Here is a 22,688-nt window from a genome sequence, read left to right on the forward strand (position 1 = left end):
TTTATCTGTGTGGTGGTACTTTATACGCTGCCTTTGTAGATCTTCGGTCAGCATTTGACTTAGTCAATAGGACTAAACGTTGGAGTGTACTGACGGAGCTAGGGATTCCGGTTGATCTCTTGAACATTATCATTAGGCTGCATGATAACAACTTCACACAAGTTCGATGGGGGAAACAGGGGCAGGTCACCGATAGATTCATGGTCAATAGGGGTGTCAGGCAGGGGTGCGTCCTTGCGCCTACTCTATTTTTGTTGTTCATTAATAGAGTTGTCCAGTATTTTTCTTCCACACCTACGGACGCCCCAACGTTGGGTGGTATCAAAATTCCACTCCTCATGTTTGCCGATGACACCCTACTTCTCTCCCAGACTTTGTCTGGGCTACAGGTGGCTCTGAATGTATTTACTAACTTTTGCTCTGATTTTGACCTGTCAGTTAATGTCTCGAAAACCAAATATATGGTCTTTAATAAAGGGAGATGTGTGAAGGGCCATGTTTCCATGAATAATGACCTGCTTGAACGAACTAATGTCATGACTTATTTGGGGGTAGTATTCAAAAATAAGTTGGATTGGAGGCCGCAAATTGATGTTCTTACTCTTAAATTTGCCCAGCTTTCTGGTTGCCTAGTTTTTTCATTCATTAAGACTTTATTCGGTTATAAAACAATGATAACCATAAAAGTACATAAAAAGGACATATTATATCACATTTCATAATCCAAAATTCAAATTTCAAATTTGAACAAATTCATACTACAGATAATTTCAAGTCAATAATAATGAAGATAAAATAAGTGTTAAAAGGCACATGGGCTCTAAAATACATTTAAAACAGTATCGATTTTCTTAAATGGAAAACATTTCTTAGAAATACAGAAACCGAGGCGACCGTAAATATATCCTCAAGTTTTCGTATAATCAAAAAGGCGGGTCGGCATTGTCTAAGATTCATACATTTTATGATTGGCTTAATCCACCTACCCCTAGGTATAACATAATATTTACAAAAGAATAAAATATGAATGTCCGATTGGGAGGAAATGTTATCACAGGGGCATTTAATAATTCCAGCTGACCAATCATTCTTTACAGGAAAACTCACAGACCTAAAAAGAAACCCAAGTCTAAAACGTATCAACAGGAACTTTTCATGTTCCGTCAACCGCAGGGTTAAATATGGTTGGATATCCTGCGATATTAAAATCAATTGATGGGACATCACAGTTTTCTTTGTCAGTTCCGTTCGTTCTCTTAACTTCTCTAGGTACATAATACACAACCTTTTCAGTTCCTTCCTAGAGATCGTTGCCATAGACTCAGGATCATCATAAAATTCCGGATGGTTAATGTGACCGCAGAAGCTTTTAATATACTTCAGCCATTTTATTCGGTTCACATTCTCCAGATTTAGGGTGTCCCTCAATATGAGGCGATTCAGGTGACACTCAATTGTAGTCCAAACCCTATACCACAGGAGGACAGGTTGAATTCTAATGAGGTCCTCAATATATAACATTCCAAGCTCAGCATGGACGTTAAAAGTGGATGTACCGTCTGGGGTAGCTAAAAGAAATTTCAAAAAGCTATTCTCTGTTAGCTGAATACTAGCTACATTTGAGTAACCCCAAATTCCTGCACCATAAGTTGCCACGGCCACACAGCTGGATTTATAAATACACAATAACTCTTTCAGTGGTTTCTTACCCATCTTTTTACTAAAAAGTTTAAGGGCCATTATGGACTTAGTGAATTGCATGTTTCTTCCCTTAACTGCAGCATTCCACTGACCTGAGCATTCAAACATGATTCCTAAATAGGGGAAAGTAGAAATATGTTCTAATGGCTTAGACTCTATGAACATAACTTTTTTCCTCTGTTTAGTTTTGGTGCCACAATTCATGGAATACGTTTTTGTGCAGTTCACCCTCAGGTCCAAACTAGTCATGAAAGTGGAAAAGGAAGTAATCATAGTTTGCATTGCAACAGGGGTCCTTGCCATCAGAACGGCATCATCAGCATAAATTAAGGCCGGGATATGGCGTTTTATTGCCGATGGCATGTCTGTGCAGTCCCTCAGCAAGACATCCTCAAGCCCATTGATGTAAATTGTAAATAAGAACGGAGCGAGGACGCATCCTTGTCTTACTCCCCTCGCAATGTTAAACATTCTGGTGCATTCTCCCTTTAGACCAAATCTAACTGTAGCCCTGGCCCCATTGTACAACTCTCTTAGAAAACAAATGATATTATCCTCAACTCCCAATCGTGTTAAAATTAACCATAGTTTGCTGTGTGTAACACAGTCAAAGGCGGAAGTTAAATCTACGAAAGTTAAAAACATTTTCCCGCCCTTAGCCTTAGTATATTTTTCCAAAAGGATGAATAAGTTAAGTCCTTGGTCGACAGTCCCGACCCCTTCCCTAAACCCATATTGCAAGTCGCTGATAATCTTGTGCTCATCTGCCCACGCCTGCAACCTTTCAAGAATAACCCTGCCCACAATTTTGATGGTGGAATCAAGTAGGGATATAGGGCGATAGCATTTACAGCTTTCCCTATCTCCCTTTTTAAAGATTGGTACTATTATTGATTCATACCAGGTGGTAGGGAGACCTAGCTTACAAGCAGCGTTCAAAAATCTGGTTAGTAGGGAGCCCATAGTGTGAGATTATCTTTAAAGACATCTACAGGTACCCCGTCAGGGCCTGGTGCCTTGCCCCCCTGACTCAAGCTAATGCCCTTCAACACCTCGCTCAGTGTGAATGTGAGATTCAAGCTCTTAAATTTTGTGGATATGTTAGGTGAATCTTGCTTTAACGAATCACTCAAAGGGTTAACGGGGCTGTAAAGGGACTCGAAATAACTCACCCATTCATTCTCACCAATGGCTATCTCAATCCTCGCCTTGGTGTCATCCTTAAAATATGGTGCATTTACTGCCCTCCAAAAGGCAGTCATGTCTCTCCGTTCTGAGGCACCTAGTAGTTCCTCCCACGCTTCCTTCTTTAAACTGGCCCTCCTATTCTTGATTGCCAGTTTATAAGACTTACGAAGTTCTCTGATCTGAATTTTATCCCTTACTTTTAATGCCAATTTAAGTTTAGAGTGTGCCTTCGTACACTCATGATCAAACCATCCCTCCTTTTTCCTGTTTTTATTATTATCTTTTTTCGAACTAACCCACAGGCTTTCCTTAATGCATTTTACAATAGATTTAAAATCATTTACAACTTCTTGATCTTTGGAGGCAATATCCAGACAAGTGTTGAAACATGTGTTACATGTCTTAATTAGGTTAGAAAGAAAGTCAGCAGGTACGATTTTTGACCATTTTAAAGCGTATCCATTTTGTCTAGAGATAGCAATATCCTTAGATTGTGGCCAGGGGATGCTATCGAGGATAACGCGGGAGTTACTAAATTCCACCTTAATGGGAAAATGATCACTGAGGGATAGATCTAAAACATCATAATTTCTAACACAACTCCTATAGCACGAAGAAATCAAAACAAAATCAATTACAGAGGAGAGTCCCCTACCACAAAAGGTGGGAGTAAACAAAACTTCTGGTTGACATAAAGTGTTTGCGAACCCTAAGTCATTCACAAAAAGAATCTCATTTAGGGCATCGCCCTTACCATTATGATCAAAATGTGTTGGTGTGGACTCTTTATCCAAAGTTAGACCACAAATTCCGTTCCTGGCTCTATTACAAATAGTGCAGTTAAAATCCGCCCCCCATATGGCGACATACTCCTTTCCTTTATTACAAAGTATGGAGTTGATTTCCGAGCTAAGTTTTTTAAAAATTAAAGCTGAGTCTGCCGGGGGAACATTATTGTAAAAATTAATAACCAGAATACAGAAATTTTTCTTCATGTGTAGGCCAACAATGTGGTAGTAAGTAGTATTATGAAAGACCTCGATAGTTTGACAAATAAAACGGTTAGAGACATATGTGCAGAGCCCACCCTTAGCTCTGCCGTGCACTGAGCCAATTGCCGGAGTAAAAATAGATCTAAAACCATTCATATGATATACGTCTTTCGTCCACGATTCCTGTAGACATATAACATCGTGGTCATCAATTAATTTATGCCATAACGGATTATCCAATTTTGTCCTGAGGCCGGCGATATTCCAATAGATAATAGACCAGTTTTTTTTTTTCAGTCCTATCATATGTATCATTTCTTGGGTTGATAGTAATCTTTTCTATAATGCCCTTTCTCTCTTCTAGAATTCCCAAAAATGTCCTGTCCACCCTTTCATTAAGTTTTAGTGTGTTACTAGCCAAATCCTGTGCTGCTTGGTCATAGGGAAGCCCCGTTTCCTGACTGTCCCCTACTTGAACAGGGGTGGAATATTCCACACAGGTATCAATGGTCTGTTCCCGTGCTGGTCAATCCATCCCCCCCAAGCCAGATAGAGATTCAAATCTGTTGTGCGTTGGGACATTAAATAAATTCCCTAATTGTTGATAATGGTCAGGGTTATACGGTCTGAAACCACCAAGCGTCATAGGCACCCTGTAATCCTTACGATGATTTCTGACATAGGGGGGCCTTCCTTCGTAACGTGTTGTAGTCAGTCTCTGACCAGTAACAACAACAGGGGGAGCCGGTGGATAGAAATAACTTAAATCCAAAGACCGGATTCCTCCAGGGTTTCCATAATTTGGGAAGCCACGAATGAATTCGGTAACTCTTGCGTCTCTGAAATTTACGATAATACAATCCCCAATAATGTCTTTAGCTGTTGGCCCGAGCCAATTTACACGGCGAACATTAATGATTTCCCCACACAAATCAGGTCTGAGAGGTCTATTTTTTCCTAGCCAAAACATTACCTTATTTTTTAATTCAGACGTGGTTTCATCCCTAATGTTACTCCACTCTGGGACCCCTGCAAGTACAATCACATAGGGATAGGAGTCCGGTGGTAGATCAAGTCTTTTTTTATGATCTTTTCCGTTATTTTCTCTTGCTTTTTGTAACCCGGATGCCGTATTATCAGAAACTTCATTTATACATGAATTACGACTATCTATGGCTTTTGTAGCCTTTTCATTTTGTGTGGTGTTATCGGTATCCATCATCGTCATTTCACACTCCTGTGGAGCCAAGTTTATATTACCTTGTCCAAGTTTAGTACTTAGTGGTACTGCTTGTGTATTTTTGGGTGCTACAGTAGGATTATGTGTCATGAGTTTAGCGTCCCCTAATTTTTTTAGCAAGGCTGAGTTCTCCCTCGTAATTTTTTCCAGGACTTCTAGCTGTGTGCCTAAGCGTCTGGTACGTTCTAACAGTGGGAGAATCAAAGACCTAACTAAATGCTCAATGTTATCCAATGAGCATACTGTGTTTCTGTCAATTACAGGTGGACTGTCCGTTATATCAACAGTGGAGTTTGTGTTGTTGGGAACAAGATTTTCAAATTGTATGGGGTTTTTGTCCCTATATGTTATCCCCTTTTCGTTGTGCATAGGTAGTGTACTTTTGCTCTTTTTATTGCGCCCGCCCTTATGCTGCTTTCCACCTCGTTTACGTTTTAAGCTGGAGACATTTCCCTCTACTTGTTTGCGATTAATGCAATCAGGCGATGGCTTGTTATTAATTGGTAGAAGGCTTTTTCGTCGACAAGGTTCCATAAATGGATAAGCCATGAAAGATTCTAAGCTTGTGTCTACGCCAGTTATGTCCAGTACTGTGGAAAGATTTTGTTGTTGGGATGATGAATGTACTTTTTGGGTCTCTATTGGGTCGGGAGACAGTACATTAGCAATTTTCCCCAAGGACGACTTTCTCATAAACACAGGTTCAAGGGATAGTCTTTGTTCAGTTAGGGCTATATCCTTCTCCAGAACAGTCACAGCCTTCGTAAAAAAGGCGTCTATGGTACCAATTATCCCAGTTCCAGCCCCGCCAGGATGCGGGGTATTTTTTGATACCATGTTTACTAATCCTATCTCAATGACCACGATAACACGCTAAATGTCACTATGGATGTGGGCGTCGATAGTATATACAAACTAGCAATTAAAATGACATTGTACTGAATAAAGTCTTACAACCTTACTGTAATTAAAATCAATAGGGGGAGGCCCAGTCCAGTCTCCTCCGGTCTTTGACGGGCTTAGACGGGCCCGCCCTTGGCCCGGGCTTCGCCCGGCGCGTCCCGCGCGCGATCCCGCGACGCGGGAAGCTCGAGGTGCTTTTCAAGTCCGGTGCAAAGGGAGGGAGGGGCCGCTGCTGGTCACTAAGCCCCTAAGCCTCCTGGAGCCTGTAGTCCGCTGCCGCCGTAGAATTCAGCGAGTTCGTCCCACACTGGCGCTGCGCTTCCCACGAAGCGGGAAGCGCGAGGTGCTTTTCAAGTCCGGTGCAAAGGGAGGGAGGGGCCGCTGCTGGTCACTAAGCCCCTAAGCCTCCTGGAGCCTGTAGTCCGCTGCCGCCGTAGAATTCAGCGAGTTCGTCCCACACTGGCGCTGCGCTTCCCGCGAAGCGGGAAGCGCGAGGTGCTTTTCAAGTCCGGTGCAAAGGGAGGGAGGGGCCGCTGCTGGTCACTAAGCCCCTAAGCCTCCTGGAGCCTGTAGTCCGCTGCCGCCGTAGAATTCAGCGAGTTCGTCCCACACTGGCGCTGCGCTTCCCCTAGTTAAAGAACAAAAGCAATCCCAGTCGAAAATGATAGGCCCCCCCATCAAAATCTTCAATGTAAGGATTAATTCGGCGATCCTTTATGGCGCCGAACTTTGGGGTTTTGCCGATCTTTCTCCCCTGGTTAAGGCACAATATAAATTTTTCAGAATGCTCACAGGCCTTCCCTGTTCTACCCCAGTGAAACCGCTCCTGTTGGATCTTGGCTGTCATTCTTTTGATGACATTGCTAGGTTCAAGCCATTGGCCTTCTGGAGGAGACTATGGACTGTCCCTGAGCTAGGCCCCTATGCTAAGGCATTTCTTGATGTCCGTTCCATCTTGGGAGCTGGCAACATTTCCTGGTTCAGGCAGGTTAGACAACTCTTGGATTCTATGGGGTTGGGAATTTTGTGGACCGACCCGGCTAACAACCCCTTCCCCTCCAAAAAAGATTTTAAAGGCCTTTATTGGTCAATGGTGTTGCAAAAACATCTATCCTTAGCTTCGGCTGAGTCCCTGACAGGCAGGTTTCTTGATAAAAACCCTCTTCTTGAAGCCTACTGGGACACTATCACCAGGCCCCGAGACAGGAAACTCTACCACCAATTTAGAGTTGGCACTCTCCCGACTAATTCATTTACTAAAAAATGGAAGGGTGTATCTTGTGATTCCTGTAACTGGTGTATTGACTGTGTTGATTCTGTTGGTCACATCTTTTTTTGTTTGCCCTGCCTATGCTGTCCCCCGGGCTAAATGGCTTAAACCTTTATGTCACACTTTGGGAACAAGACAAGGGTCAGAAGCACTCAAAATTCTGCGTTTTGACTCTAGCGAATTTGTCGTAATTGCAGTCGCTAAATTTTTGGCCTGGGTTTGGTTTATTAGAAACAGGAGGCATTAGGTTACCGAATTCTGTTTTTCATGATCTTATTTCATTGTGATTTCCTGGATTTGTTATTATTATACACTCTGTTTGTATTTATATTTTTTCTTTTACGTTGTAACTGTCTTTTATGATGAAATACATCGATAATAAAGACTAATGAATGAATGAATGAGTTGCTAAACGGTCGACTTCTTTGAATACCTCGGAAACCTTGTAAAATACTGTCACAATTATGTCACCAATATTTTAGGTTCCTGTTTCTCACTGGGGACACTACACACATTTTTCTTTTTCATAATATATAGAATTTTGTTTGTAATGTATAAAATATGATTGTATCAAACTAAAACCATAGGTGTATGTGGTTTCTTCGCCCTCTGACATCATTTTAACCCTTCCATTGCAATTGTGCACCTTATTATCTATATATGATTCTATTATTCCACAGGAACCACTGTTTCTCACAATAATTTACCTACCCAGGTACCTTAGTGAGTTGGGTTCCTTTGTCCTTTTCTCGACTATTGATGTTGAGCAGCATATAAATGAAACAGGCTCGAACTAGATGCCCACCCACAGAACATGTAGCACAGAGTTTAGGCCCTACATATACAAAACGGTGGGGCTTATATTCGGCTTATATTGGGGCTTATATTCGGCTCCTAACCAACCCTTTGGTGAAAATAATGTGGACTGTACTGTCTAACAGGTGTAGTGATCCGTGCGGTATTTTTGCTGTCATGTACCCTTAGCAATGCTATTCCTATGTGTTGTATAGATGTCATTCTTCAATGCACTGTTCCCAAGCCTTGTGTTGGAATTTGTTGGTTTGTAAAATCTCATTAAATTTAAAAAAATAAAAATAAAAAAAAGTTTTTTTGTTTTTGGAGAGATTGTTTATTGTATTAAAGGTTTTTGTAAGCTTTGTTAAAATAAAGGCTGGAACATGTGAGAATGCAGAGGGAATGTGGGAACTCCTTTTGCCCTGGAATGCTTTCATGGAAGGTGGCCAATTCCAGTAAGTTTCCTTGGCACGGAAGGAAAGACTCTCGAAACTTCTAGTGTGTTTTGAGACTATAATGCTGTGGTTTGTTGACTTATACACTGGAATTGTTTGAGCCTTTGTCTGAGTGGGCCTGTGAGGGTGTGGGTCCCCCCCAACCCTGGAGTGATCACCGAACAGTGCAAACCGACATCGTTGCTGACATCCTTTGGCTTAATACTGTTTTTAGATACCGTGGACTGATAATGTTGAAAGTGCAGAAAAATGTTGAAGGATATACTTTCAAAACAAGAGAGTGCTGACTTTCCACACAGAAGGACATTTTTAAGTACATCCAGAAAATAACAGAAGTTGTTCAGTTTGATGAAGATGATTTTGAAGTTCCTTTATTTTTAAGCTAAATATATGTTTGGCTGCTTTAATAGTACAAGTTCCAGAATTAGCCATTTATAAATGATTTGAAAGTTCTTTATTTTTATGCCTACAGCCAGGTTATTATCAGATATGCATGAGGTATTTTAAATGAAGTATTCAGATATGCATTAGCTTTTTGTTATAAAAACCATTATGTTACATGCATATATAATGTCGCTGTTTTAATATGTGCTTCATTTATATTTGTGCTTTCACTTAAGAAATATTTGATATATGTATGTTATGATAGTCAAAGGTGATGAGGTGGAATGTAGTGTTAGAGGAACTCCTATGGATTGACACCACGTGATGACCTTTGACTACATCATTTTTATTGACTTTGGTGTTTCATTTTACCCTAGCATGAATGTACGACATCCTGCATATGCCTTTTTCCCTTGAAGATTTATTCTTGCAGTCTTAAAGTGGGATCGGTCACAGAATAGAACAGCTTGCCAAGAACAGAACGTGTGAGATGTGCATATTTAAGCATGAGAGAGTGAGAGAGAGGTGTGGAATGTACCTTTTGGTCTCAAAGTGCAGTGTAATGAGCAGTGGTGCTCAAATGTACATTGTATTGTACACTGAGAGATGAAGTGTGTGATGCTATAGGCAGTGGTGCACAAATGCACATTGTGTTGTACATTGGGAAGTATTATGAAGTTCTTACTTTTGGCTTTGACATAGTCTCGTGTCATCCTGAATTCGGACTTTGTCTTGCTTGAGGTCTTTTGCGCGCACAGACAGGCCCTCAGAGTGTTTGCAAGTTGTTGGGGTTAATCATGTTCACGGTTGTTTTGTTTTTGGATAGATTGGCTAATGTACCAAAGGCTTTCGTAAGCTTTGTTAAGATAAAGGATGGAACATGTGAGAATGCCGAGGGAATGTGGGAACTCCTTTTGCCCTGAAATGCTTGCATGGAAGGTGGCCACTTTCAGTAAGTTCCCTTGGTGCCGTAGGAAAGACTCTCAAACCTTCTAGTGTGTTTTGAGACTATAAAGCTGAGGTTTGTTGACTCAGAAACCAGGATTGTTTGAGCCTGAACGATGGACGCATCTTCAGTGCAGGCATCTGGTTGCTGAGACTCTTAACCCCTGCTGTGAGTTCCCCAGTCTGGAGTGGGCTAAGATGCAGTGTTTGCACCAGGTTAAGCGATTTGTTTTTGACTGGTGCCATTGTGATGTGTGGCCAGTGGCTATAATCAGTTGAGGTGTTTTCTTTTGGATGTGTGAGGGAGTCAGAGTGCACATCCAAAGTAATCATTTGTTGTATTTAGTGTATATATCTTACTGATTTCATGCAGGATGTCCATTATTATCTGCTTTTGCATTTTATTCATAATTATTATTAGTCATGTATTCAACGGTTGCATTTAACCGAGTGTGTTATTATTGCTTGCATATAGATATATATCTCTGTATACATTTGAATGTTGTTAATTTGACATCTGGGAAAGCCTTTCTGTTAGACAGCATTGCATAAATAAAACCCCAAGCCTTATTCTAAAAAGAAAGTTTTTGATGTGTTTCATTTTAGAAAGTGAAACCCCTTTCTAGGTGTTGTTGTGTTATATGTCTCCTGCTTCATCATGTTTGGGCCATCGTGTGGAAGTAGTATTTTGAAGGGCGAAGCTAGACATGACCCCCCCTTTTTCTTCGCCACACTTGATGGATCACCCTATAATTTTGAACAAAGCACCTGAAGTGGCTGAGCCATTCGTTTTGAAAATTTCGTGAGGATTCATCAGAGACATAAAAGCTATTGACAAATGAAAAAATGCTCTTCCTATGGAAACTACATCCTATATATGTGTATATATATATATATATATATATATATATATATATATATATATATATATATATATATATATATATTATCTACTGGCGGTCGCCAGTAGATAGTTATAGTTAGGACCGTGTTTCCATAGGAAATCTGAAAATTCTATTTTGAATAACTTTGGCGCCGGTTGACGAATCCTCGCGAAATTTTCAAAACTAATGGGGCGCTCCGTTCAGCTCCTACCCTGAAAGTCTCGGGGTGATTCGTCAAGCGGGGGCCGAGAAAAAAGGGGAGTCCCAAAACGCGTTTTCCCCATGCATTTTTCCATAGGAACTTTCGACACAGCTACAGCCCGAACGGCTGAACAGAATTACTTGAAATTTGGCAGAGAGGTAACCATAAGGTCAAGGAAGTGCCTTTTGCAGGTCTGGTGTAAATCTGTTCAGTATTTCCTGAGAAAATAGCATTTAAAAGCATATCAATATCTATACGCGCGTACCGTGCGCGCACTGAGCAAGCCCTGTGCGCGCAACCTGCCGTGCGCGAGCGTAATTCTGATTGGTTGTTAGATGTCAGTAAACATTCGAATCGGTCGAAATCAGGAAGTGTCGGCCGCCATTTTGTCTGTCGCACTAAAAAGGAAAGGTGGAGACCGTGAACAGGGGGCAGGGTAGGGAGTTCTAGACCCCCTAGTCATTGTCAGGGGGGCACAGTAGGACCACGAAGGGCAAAAAAAAGATTTTAATTTTTTTAAAAACATCCCGAGGTGCGCGCACTCTACGCGTACCCGAAAAAACCTTAAAAACATCACGAGGTGCGCGCACCCAGCGCGCACCCGAAAATAATAAATAAAAAAAATAGAAATAAAAATCACGTTTAAGTGTTTAGATATTAGGTGGCTCTAAAAAGAGCCCTTGTGTTCATTGAGTGTTTTTCGGTACCTACAAGTAAGTACCGATCCAGAGTCTAAAGTTCAAGAGGAAGACTCTGTTCCCTTCATCATTGAAATGTACACCGTCTCCTCTATAAATGTCTTGCATGTTGTAACGCAAGTTGTTGTGGTATATAGAACCCATACCATAGTCTCTGAGGAAAGCAGAAACAGACTTATTGACGTGCTTTCTTGCTTTGTCAATCTGTGGACAAAATTGGTTGGACCAGTTCCACTTTTGCCTTTGGCATATGTTAGAATATACAAAGGCAGATTGAGGAAAAAGCGACATCAATTGCACAAAGGCATCCTTAATAAGCATTTCCAGACCTACCCCAGTTAAAGTGCCTAGGTCATTTCCACCACAGTGCACAATAATAAGGTTAGGCTGTGGGAGATGTAGAAAGGTTTTCACCAAAGGCATTAATTGGTGCCACTTTAACCCTCTCTGACCAATCCATTTAATGTCTACATTTGGCAAAGCAAGGTCTCTCACCATACCTCATTTTTCTGCAAATGTTTCACTCCAGAAGACATAGCTATGACCTACAATCCACACTGTGAACATCTTTCAAGGAGATCTGGATGCACTCAGAAGGTGTCTTTCAGTAGAAAGGCAATATGAAATGAAAGACAGTTGGAAAATGGAGGCATACATATTTTTTTTTGATAAAAAGAACTCATTGGCAGATTCAAACCATTTTACAGTTAAAACTAGGCTGTATGTTTAAATGTTTAAAAGCATGTTTTGGATTGGTACAGAAAAATGTGTTCCCACTGAACATTACTTTGGATTTGCTGTTAGGTTTGAAAAGTCAAGCACTCTTGCTCTTTTGATTTGAAACAATGTCTGCTGAACTTCTGACCTCTCTGCTCACACCTGTGTTCCATGAGCTGTTGCTATGGTAGCAGGCAGAAGTCATGTTGGGGGAAGGGATGATTTGCAAAGGGGTTGAAAGTTGCAACCAATAGAAATGTGTGATTCCATTTGAAAAAATGTGGGAAGGACTGTGATTTTACATTACCATGTATATGTGGGAAAAAGAGAGGGAAAAATTGCCATTTACTGGTTCTGCTGAGAGGAGAGAGGTGTACAGCTCTGAGATTCTGGCTCTGATAATCTGCTGTTTGAGTCCCACATTTCTTTCTCAACTAATTAATTTTAAAGGGGAGTTATGAGTTTGAGAGGGGAAGTATGTGGTGTATTTTGATATAAATAATAGAATTGTCATTCTTGTTTTAAAGTTGTGTTTTACATTTTGTGATTTAGGAGAAATTTAACTGTCTTGAACTAGTAAGATATTATGGAGTATGTCTTCACTGTAAGTTAAGGTGTAGTGGTATCAGTGAGGAATATTGTTTTGTGCCTAGAATTACATCATGAGTCTGTCTGCACACAGGATTTGTTGACAGAGATTTAATTCGTGTTGCTTTTGTTCTGTTAGCCTTGCACTCGCAGAAAAGGGGTAGTTTGTTATGTTAAAGTGTGATGGTTAGCATTCAGCAGAAATCATTTACTGATCAGTGAGAGGCAAATGCAAACACATTTGAAAATAGTATGGTACATTTTCCTACCACTTTAAAAGTTGTGTTTTACATTTTATGTTAAGGAAGATATTTAAGTGGCTTGAACATGTTATATATTATGGAGTATGTCTTCATTATAAGTTAATGTGTACTGGTATCACTCAGGAATACTGTTTTCTACCTAGAATCATACCATGAGACAGTGAGCACATAGGAAATGTAAAGAGAGATTTCATTCCGGTTGGTCTTGCTCTATTACCCTTGCACTCGCAGGAAAGGGGCAGCTTGTTTTTTGTAACACTCTAGTCTAATCAGTCAACCTCTAACACATGGTCAAGGTCTCAAGGAGCTGTTAGGACATGTGCTCCTTTCTGCCTGTCTAAACTAGAAGGAACATGTGTCAGTCTGTTACAGTAATTATTACTTGCTATACCCCAGTAGTAAATGTGCTTTCAAATTGCCAAAGGAAATATTGCTTTCTGCCTAGAATGAGACCATGAGTCTGTGTGCATACAGGAATTGTTGTTAGCGTTTTAATTTGTGTTGCTGTTGTTCTGTAAAACTTGCACATTCAGGAAAGGCTCAGCTTGTTTTCTTCCAATGTGTTGGTTAGCAATCAGCAGAAATCAGTATCTCAAAAATGTGATGCAAATTGAAACACATTTTAAAATAGCATGGTAGATTTTTCATCAATTCTTGCAATGGCTAAGGTGGTTCCTACATGTTGAATACTCCATTTAACCCTTACCACACATGTACTCTTACACACATGTCTGTACTCTTCATGCAGTTGTGGGAGTCTCCATGCAGATCTCTCTTGCAGCTGACAATACACAGTCTCCAGAAACACACTCTTTGCACACACGCAGCAGCTTCTGCTACACTCCCATGTGTATTTGTCAGCTCTGTGTGCTGTTTCAGATAGCAGTGTGTAACGCAAACAGATTCTAAATCACCAAGGCTCATTTCCTTTGCTCTAGTCTAATCAGTCACCCTCTAACACATGGTCATGGTCTCAAGGAGCTGTTAGGACATGTGCTCCTTTCTGCCTGTCTAAACTAGAAGGAACATGTGTCAGTCTGTTACAGTAATTATCACTTGCTATACCCCAGTAGTAAATGTGCTTTCAAATTGCCAAAGGAAATATTGCTTTCTGCCTAGAATGAGACCATGAGTCTGTGTGCATACAGGAATTGTTGTTAGCGTTTTAATTTGTGTTGCTGTTGTTCTGTAAAACTTGCACATTCAGGAAAGGCTCAGCTTGTTTTCTTCCAATGTGTTGGTTAGCAATCAGCAGAAATCAGTATCTCAAAAATGTGATGCAAATTGAAACACATTTGAAAATAGCATGGTAGATTTTTTCATGAATTCTAGCAATGGCTAAGGTGGTTCCTACATGTTGAATACTCCATTTAACCCTTACCACACATGTACTCTTACACACATGTCTGTACTCTTCATGCAGTTGTGGGAGTCTCCATGCAGATCTCTCTTGCAGCTGACAATACACAATCTCCAGAAACACAATCTTTGCACACACGCAGCAGCTTCTGCTACACTCCCATGTGTATTAGTCAGCTCTGTGTGCTGTTTCAGATAGCAGTGTGTAACGCAAACAGATTCTAAATCACCAAGGCTCATTTCCTTTGCTCTAGTCTAATCAGTCACCCTCTAACACATGGTCATGGTCTCAAGGAGCTGTTAGGACATGTGCTCCTTTCTGCCTGTCTAAACTAGAAGGAACATGTGTCAGTCTGTTACAGTAATTATCACTTGCTATACCCCAGTAGTAAATGTGCTTTCAAATTGCCAAAGGAAATATTGCTTTCTGCCTAGAATGAGACCATGAGTCTGTGTGCATACAGGAATTGTTGTTAGCGTTTTAATTTGTGTTGCTGTTGTTCTGTAAAACTTGCACATTCAGGAAAGGCTCAGCTTGTTTTCTTCCAATGTGTTGGTTAGCAATCAGCAGAAATCAGTATCTCAAAAATGTGATGCAAATTGAAACACATTTGAAAATAGCATGGTAGATTTTTCATCAATTCTTGCAATGGCTAAGGTGGTTCCTACATGTTGAATACTCCATTTAACCCTTACCACACATGTACTCTTACACACATGTCTGTACTCTTCATGCAGTTGTGGGAGTCTCCATGCAGATCTCTCTTGCAGCTGACAATACACAGTCTCCAGAAACACACTTTGCACACACGCAGCAGCTTCTGCTACACTCCCAAGTGTATTAGTCAGCTCTGTGTGCTGTTTCAGATAGCAGTGTGTAACGCAAACAGATTCTAAATCACCAAGGCTAATTTCCTTTGCTCTAGTCTAATCAGTCACCCTCTAACACATGGTCATGGTCTCAAGGAGCTGTTAGGACATGTGCTCCTTTCTGCCTGTCTAAACTAGAAGGAACATGTGTCAGTCTGTTACAGTAATTATCACTTGCTATACCCCAGTAGTAAATGTGCTTTCAAATTGCCAAAGGAAATATTGCTTTCTGCTTAGAATGAGACCATGAGTCTGTGTGCATACAGGAATTGTTGTTAGCGTTTTAATTTGTGTTGCTGTTGTTCTGTAAAACTTGCACATTCAGGAAAGGCTCAGCTTGTTTTCTTCCAATGTGTTGGTTAGCAATCAGCAGAAATCAGTATCTCAAAAATGTGATGCAAATTGAAACACCTTTGAAAATAGCATGGTAGATTTTTCATCAATTCTTGCAATGGCTAAGGTGGTTCCTACATGTTGAATACTCCATTTAACCCTTACCACACATGTACTCTTACACACATGTCTGTACTCTTCATGCAGTTGTGGGAGTCTCCATGCAGATCTCTCTTGCAGCTGACAATACACAGTCTCCAGAAACACACTCTTTGCACACACGCAGCAGCTTCTGCTACACTCCCATGTGTATTAGTCAGCTCTGTGTGCTGTTTCAGATAGCAGTGTGTAACGCAAACAGATTCTAAATCACCAAGGCTCATTTCCTTTGCCCTAGTCTAATCAGTCACCCTCTAACACATGGTCATGGTCTCAAGGAGCTGTTAGGACATGTGCTCCTTTCTGCCTGTCTAAACTAGAAGGAACATGTGTCAGTCTGTTACAGTAATTATCACTTGCTATACCCCAGTAGTAAATGTGCTTTCAAATTGCGAAAGGAAATATTGCTTTCTGCCTAGAATGAGACCATGAGTCTGTGTGCATACAGGAATTGTTGTTAGCATTTTAATTTGTGTTGCTGTTGTTCTGTAAAACTTGCACATTCAGGAAAGGCTCAGCTTGTTTTCTTCCAATGTGTTGGTTAGCAATCAGCAGAAATCAGTATCTCAAAAAATGTGATGCAAATTGAAACACATTTGAAAATAGCATGGTAGATTTTTCATCAATTCTTGCAATGGCTAAGGTGGTTCCTACATGTTGAATACTCCATTTAACCCTTACCACACATGTACTCTTACACACATGTCTGTACTCTTCATGCAGTTGTGGGAGTCTCCATGCAGATCTCTCTTGCAGCTGACAATACACAGTCTCCAGAAACACTCTCTTTGCACACACGAAGCAGCTTCTGCTACACTCCCATGTGTATTAGTCAGCTCTGTGTGCTGTTTCAGATAGCAGTGTATAACACAAACAGATTCTAAATCACCAAGGCTCATTTCCTTTGCTCTAGTCTAATCAGTCACCCTCTAACACATGGTCATAGTCTCAAGGAGCTGTTAGGACATGTGCTCCTTTCTGCCTGTCTAAACTAGAAGGAACATGTGTCAGTCTGTTACAGTAATTATCACTTGCTATACCCAAGTAGTAAATGTGCTTTCAAATTGCCAAAGGAAATATTGCTTTCTGCCTAGAATGAGACCATGAGCCTGTGTGCATACAGGAATTGTTGTTAGCGTTTTAATTTGTGTTGCTGTTGTTCTGTAAAACTTGCACATTCAGGAAAGGCTCAGCTTGTTTTCTTCCAATGTGTTGGTTAGCAATCAGCAGAAATCAGTATCTCAAAAATGTGATGCAAATTGAAACACATTTGAAAATAGCATGGTAGATTTTTCATCAATTCTTGCAATGGCTAAGGTGGTTCCTACATGTTGAATACTCCATTTAACCCTTACCACACATGTACTCTTACACACATGTCTGTACTCTTCATGCAGTTGTGGGAGTCTCCATGCAGATCTCTCTTGCAGCTGACAATACACAGTCTCCAGAAACACACTCTTTGCACACACGCAGCAGCTTCTGCTACACTCCCATGTGTATTAGTCAGCTCTGTGTGCTGTTTCAGATAGCAGTGTGTAACACAAACAGATTCTAAATCACCAAGGCTCATTTCCTTTGCTCTAGTCTAATCAGTCACCCTCTAACACATGGTCATGGTCTCAAGGAGCTGTTAGGACATGTGCTCCTTTCTGCCTGTCTAAACTAGAAGGAACATGTTTCAGTCTGTTACAGTAATTATCACTTGCTATACCCAAGTAGTAAATGTGCTTTCAAATTGCCAAAGGAAATATTGCTTTCTGCCTAGAATGAGACCATGAGTCTGTGTGCATACAGGAATTGTTGTTAGCGTTTTAATTTGTGTTGCTGTTGTTCTGTAAAACTTGCACATTCAGGAAAGGCTCAGCTTGTTTTCTTCCAATGTGTTGGTTAGCAATCAGCAGAAATCAGTATCTCAAAAATGTGATGCAAATTGAAACACATTTGAAAATAGCATGGTAGATTTTTCATCAATTCTTGCAATGGCTAAGGTGGTTCCTACATGTTGAATACTCCATTTAACCCTTACCACACATGTACTCTTACACACATGTCTGTACTCTTCATGCAGTTGTGGGAGTCTCCATGCAGATCTCTCTTGCAGCTGACAATACACAGTCTCCAGAAACACACTCTTTGCACACACGCAGCAGCTTCTGCTACACTCCCATGTGTATTAGTCAGCTCTGTGTGCTGTTTCAGATAGCAGTGTGTAACGCAAACAGATTCTAAATCACCAAGGCTCATTTCCTTTGCTCTAGTCTAATCAGTCACCCTCTAACACATGGTCATGGTCTCAAGGAGCTGTTAGGACATGTGCTCCTTTCTGCCTGTCTAAACTAGAAGGAACATGTGTCAGTCTGTTACAGTAATTATTACTTGCTATACCCCAGTAGTAAATGTGCTTTCAAATTGCCAAAGGAAATATTGCTTTCTGCCTAGAATGAGACCATGAGTCTGTGTGCATACAGGAATTGTTGTTAGCGTTTTAATTTGTGTTGCTGTTGTTCTGTAAAACTTGCACATTCAGGAAAGGCTCAGCTTGTTTTCTTCCAATGTGTTGGTTAGCAATCAGCAGAAATCAGTATCTCAAAAATGTGATGCAAATTGAAACACATTTTAAAATAGCATGGTAGATTTTTCATCAATTCTTGCAATGGCTAAGGTGGTTCCTACATGTTGAATACTCCATTTAACCCTTACCACACATGTACTCTTACACACATGTCTGTACTCTTCATGCAGTTGTGGGAGTCTCCATGCAGATCTCTCTTGCAGCTGACAATACACAGTCTCCAGAAACACACTCTTTGCACACACGCAGCAGCTTCTGCTACACTCCCATGTGTATTTGTCAGCTCTGTGTGCTGTTTCAGATAGCAGTGTGTAACGCAAACAGATTCTAAATCACCAAGGCTCATTTCCTTTGCTCTAGTCTAATCAGTCACCCTCTAACACATGGTCATGGTCTCAAGGAGCTGTTAGGACATGTGCTCCTTTCTGCCTGTCTAAACTAGAAGGAACATGTGTCAGTCTGTTACAGTAATTATCACTTGCTATACCCCAGTAGTAAATGTGCTTTCAAATTGCCAAAGGAAATATTGCTTTCTGCCTAGAATGAGACCATGAGTCTGTGTGCATACAGGAATTGTTGTTAGCGTTTTAATTTGTGTTGCTGTTGTTCTGTAAAACTTGCACATTCAGGAAAGGCTCAGCTTGTTTTCTTCCAATGTGTTGGTTAGCAATCAGCAGAAATCAGTATCTCAAAAATGTGATGCAAATTGAAACACATTTGAAAATAGCATGGTAGATTTTTCATGAATTCTAGCAATGGCTAAGGTGGTTCCTACATGTTGAATACTCCATTTAACCCTTACCACACATGTACTCTTACACACATGTCTGTACTCTTCATGCAGTTGTGGGAGTCTCCATGCAGATCTCTCTTGCAGCTGACAATACACAATCTCCAGAAACACAATCTTTGCACACACGCAGCAGCTTCTGCTACACTCCCATGTGTATTAGTCAGCTCTGTGTGCTGTTTCAGATAGCAGTGTGTAACGCAAACAGATTCTAAATCACCAAGGCTCATTTCCTTTGCTCTAGTCTAATCAGTCACCCTCTAACACATGGTCATGGTCTCAAGGAGCTGTTAGGACATGTGCTCCTTTCTGCCTGTCTAAACTAGAAGGAACATGTGTCAGTCTGTTACAGTAATTATCACTTGCTATACCCCAGTAGTAAATGTGCTTTCAAATTGCCAAAGGAAATATTGCTTTCTGCCTAGAATGAGACCATGAGTCTGTGTGCATACAGGAATTGTTGTTAGCGTTTTAATTTGTGTTGCTGTTGTTCTGTAAAACTTGCACATTCAGGAAAGGCTCAGCTTGTTTTCTTCCAATGTGTTGGTTAGCAATCAGCAGAAATCAGTATCTCAAAAATGTGATGCAAATTGAAACACATTTGAAAATAGCATGGTAGATTTTTCATCAATTCTTGCAATGGCTAAGGTGGTTCCTACATGTTGAATACTCCATTTAACCCTTACCACACATGTACTCTTACACACATGTCTGTACTCTTCATGCAGTTGTGGGAGTCTCCATGCAGATCTCTCTTGCAGCTGACAATACACAGTCTCCAGAAACACACTTTGCACACACGCAGCAGCTTCTGCTACACTCCCATGTGTATTAGTCAGCTCTGTGTGCTGTTTCAGATAGCAGTGTGTAACGCAAACAGATTCTAAATCACCAAGGCTAATTTCCTTTGCTCTAGTCTAATCAGTCACCCTCTAACACATGGTCATGGTCTCAAGGAGCTGTTAGGACATGTGCTCCTTTCTGCCTGTCTAAACTAGAAGGAACATGTGTCAGTCTGTTACAGTAATTATCACTTGCTATACCCCAGTAGTAAATGTGCTTTCAAATTGCCAAAGGAAATATTGCTTTCTGCTTAGAATGAGACCATGAGTCTGTGTGCATACAGGAATTGTTGTTAGCGTTTTAATTTGTGTTGCTGTTGTTCTGTAAAACTTGCACATTCAGGAAAGGCTCAGCTTGTTTTCTTCCAATGTGTTGGTTAGCAATCAGCAGAAATCAGTATCTCAAAAATGTGATGCAAATTGAAACACCTTTGAAAATAGCATGGTAGATTTTTCATCAATTCTTGCAATGGCTAAGGTGGTTCCTACATGTTGAATACTCCATTTAACCCTTACCACACATGTACTCTTACACACATGTCTGTACTCTTCATGCAGTTGTGGGAGTCTCCATGCAGATCTCTCTTGCAGCTGACAATACACAGTCTCCAGAAACACACTCTTTGCACACACGCAGCAGCTTCTGCTACACTCCCATGTGTATTAGTCAGCTCTGTGTGCTGTTTCAGATAGCAGTGTGTAACGCAAACAGATTCTAAATCACCAAGGCTCATTTCCTTTGCCCTAGTCTAATCAGTCACCCTCTAACACATGGTCATGGTCTCAAGGAGCTGTTAGGACATGTGCTCCTTTCTGCCTGTCTAAACTAGAAGGAACATGTGTCAGTCTGTTACAGTAATTATCACTTGCTATACCCCAGTAGTAAATGTGCTTTCAAATTGCGAAAGGAAATATTGCTTTCTGCCTAGAATGAGACCATGAGTCTGTGTGCATACAGGAATTGTTGTTAGCATTTTAATTTGTGTTGCTGTTGTTCTGTAAAACTTGCACATTCAGGAAAGGCTCAGCTTGTTTTCTTCCAATGTGTTGGTTAGCAATCAGCAGAAATCAGTATCTCAAAAAATGTGATGCAAATTGAAACACATTTGAAAATAGCATGGTAGATTTTTCATCAATTCTTGCAATGGCTAAGGTGGTTCCTACATGTTGAATACTCCATTTAACCCTTACCACACATGTACTCTTACACACATGTCTGTACTCTTCATGCAGTTGTGGGAGTCTCCATGCAGATCTCTCTTGCAGCTGACAATACACAGTCTCCAGAAACACACTCTTTGCACACACGAAGCAGCTTCTGCTACACTCCCATGTGTATTAGTCAGCTCTGTGTGCTGTTTCAGATAGCAGTGTATAACACAAACAGATTCTAAATCACCAAGGCTCATTTCCTTTGCTCTAGTCTAATCAGTCACCCTCTAACACATGGTCATAGTCTCAAGGAGCTGTTAGGACATGTGCTCCTTTCTGCCTGTCTAAACTAGAAGGAACATGTGTCAGTCTGTTACAGTAATTATCACTTGCTATACCCAAGTAGTAAATGTGCTTTCAAATTGCCAAAGGAAATATTGCTTTCTGCCTAGAATGAGACCATGAGTCTGTGTGCATACAGGAATTGTTGTTAGCGTTTTAATTTGTGTTGCTGTTGTTCTGTAAAACTTGCACATTCAGGAAAGGCTCAGCTTGTTTTCTTCCAATGTGTTGGTTAGCAATCAGCAGAAATCAGTATCTCAAAAATGTGATGCAAATTGAAACACATTTGAAAATAGCATGGTAGATTTTTCATCAATTCTTGCAATGGCTAAGGTGGTTCCTACATGTTGAATACTCCATTTAACCCTTACCACACATGTACTCTTACACACATGTCTGTACTCTTCATGCAGTTGTGGGAGTCTCCATGCAGATCTCTCTTGCAGCTGACAATACACAGTCTCCAGAAACACACTCTTTGCACACACGCAGCAGCTTCTGCTACACTCCCATGTGTATTAGTCAGCTCTGTGTGCTGTTTCAGATAGCAGTGTGTAACACAAACAGATTCTAAATCACCAAGGCTCATTTCCTTTGCTCTAGTCTAATCAGTCACCCTCTAACACATGGTCATGGTCTCAAGGAGCTGTTAGGACATGTGCTCCTTTCTGCCTGTCTAAACTAGAAGGAACATGTGTCAGTCTGTTACAGTAATTATCACTTGCTATACCCAAGTAGTAAATGTGCTTTCAAATTGCCAAAGGAAATATTGCTTTCTGCCTAGAATGAGACCATGAGTCTGTGTGCATACAGGAATTGTTGTTAGCGTTTTAATTTGTGTTGCTGTTGTTCTGTAAAACTTGCACATTCAGGAAAGGCTCAGCTTGTTTTCTTCCAATGTGTTGGTTAGCAATCAGCAGAAATCAGTATCTCAAAAATGTGATGCAAATTGAAACACATTTGAAAATAGCATGGTAGATTTTTCATCAATTCTTGCAATGGCTAAGGTGGTTCCTACATGTTGAATACTCCATTTAACCC

Source organism: Triturus cristatus, chromosome 5_1 (genome assembly GCF_964204655.1).
Source record: "Triturus cristatus chromosome 5_1, aTriCri1.1, whole genome shotgun sequence".
Taxonomy (NCBI): Eukaryota; Metazoa; Chordata; class Amphibia; order Caudata; family Salamandridae; genus Triturus; species Triturus cristatus.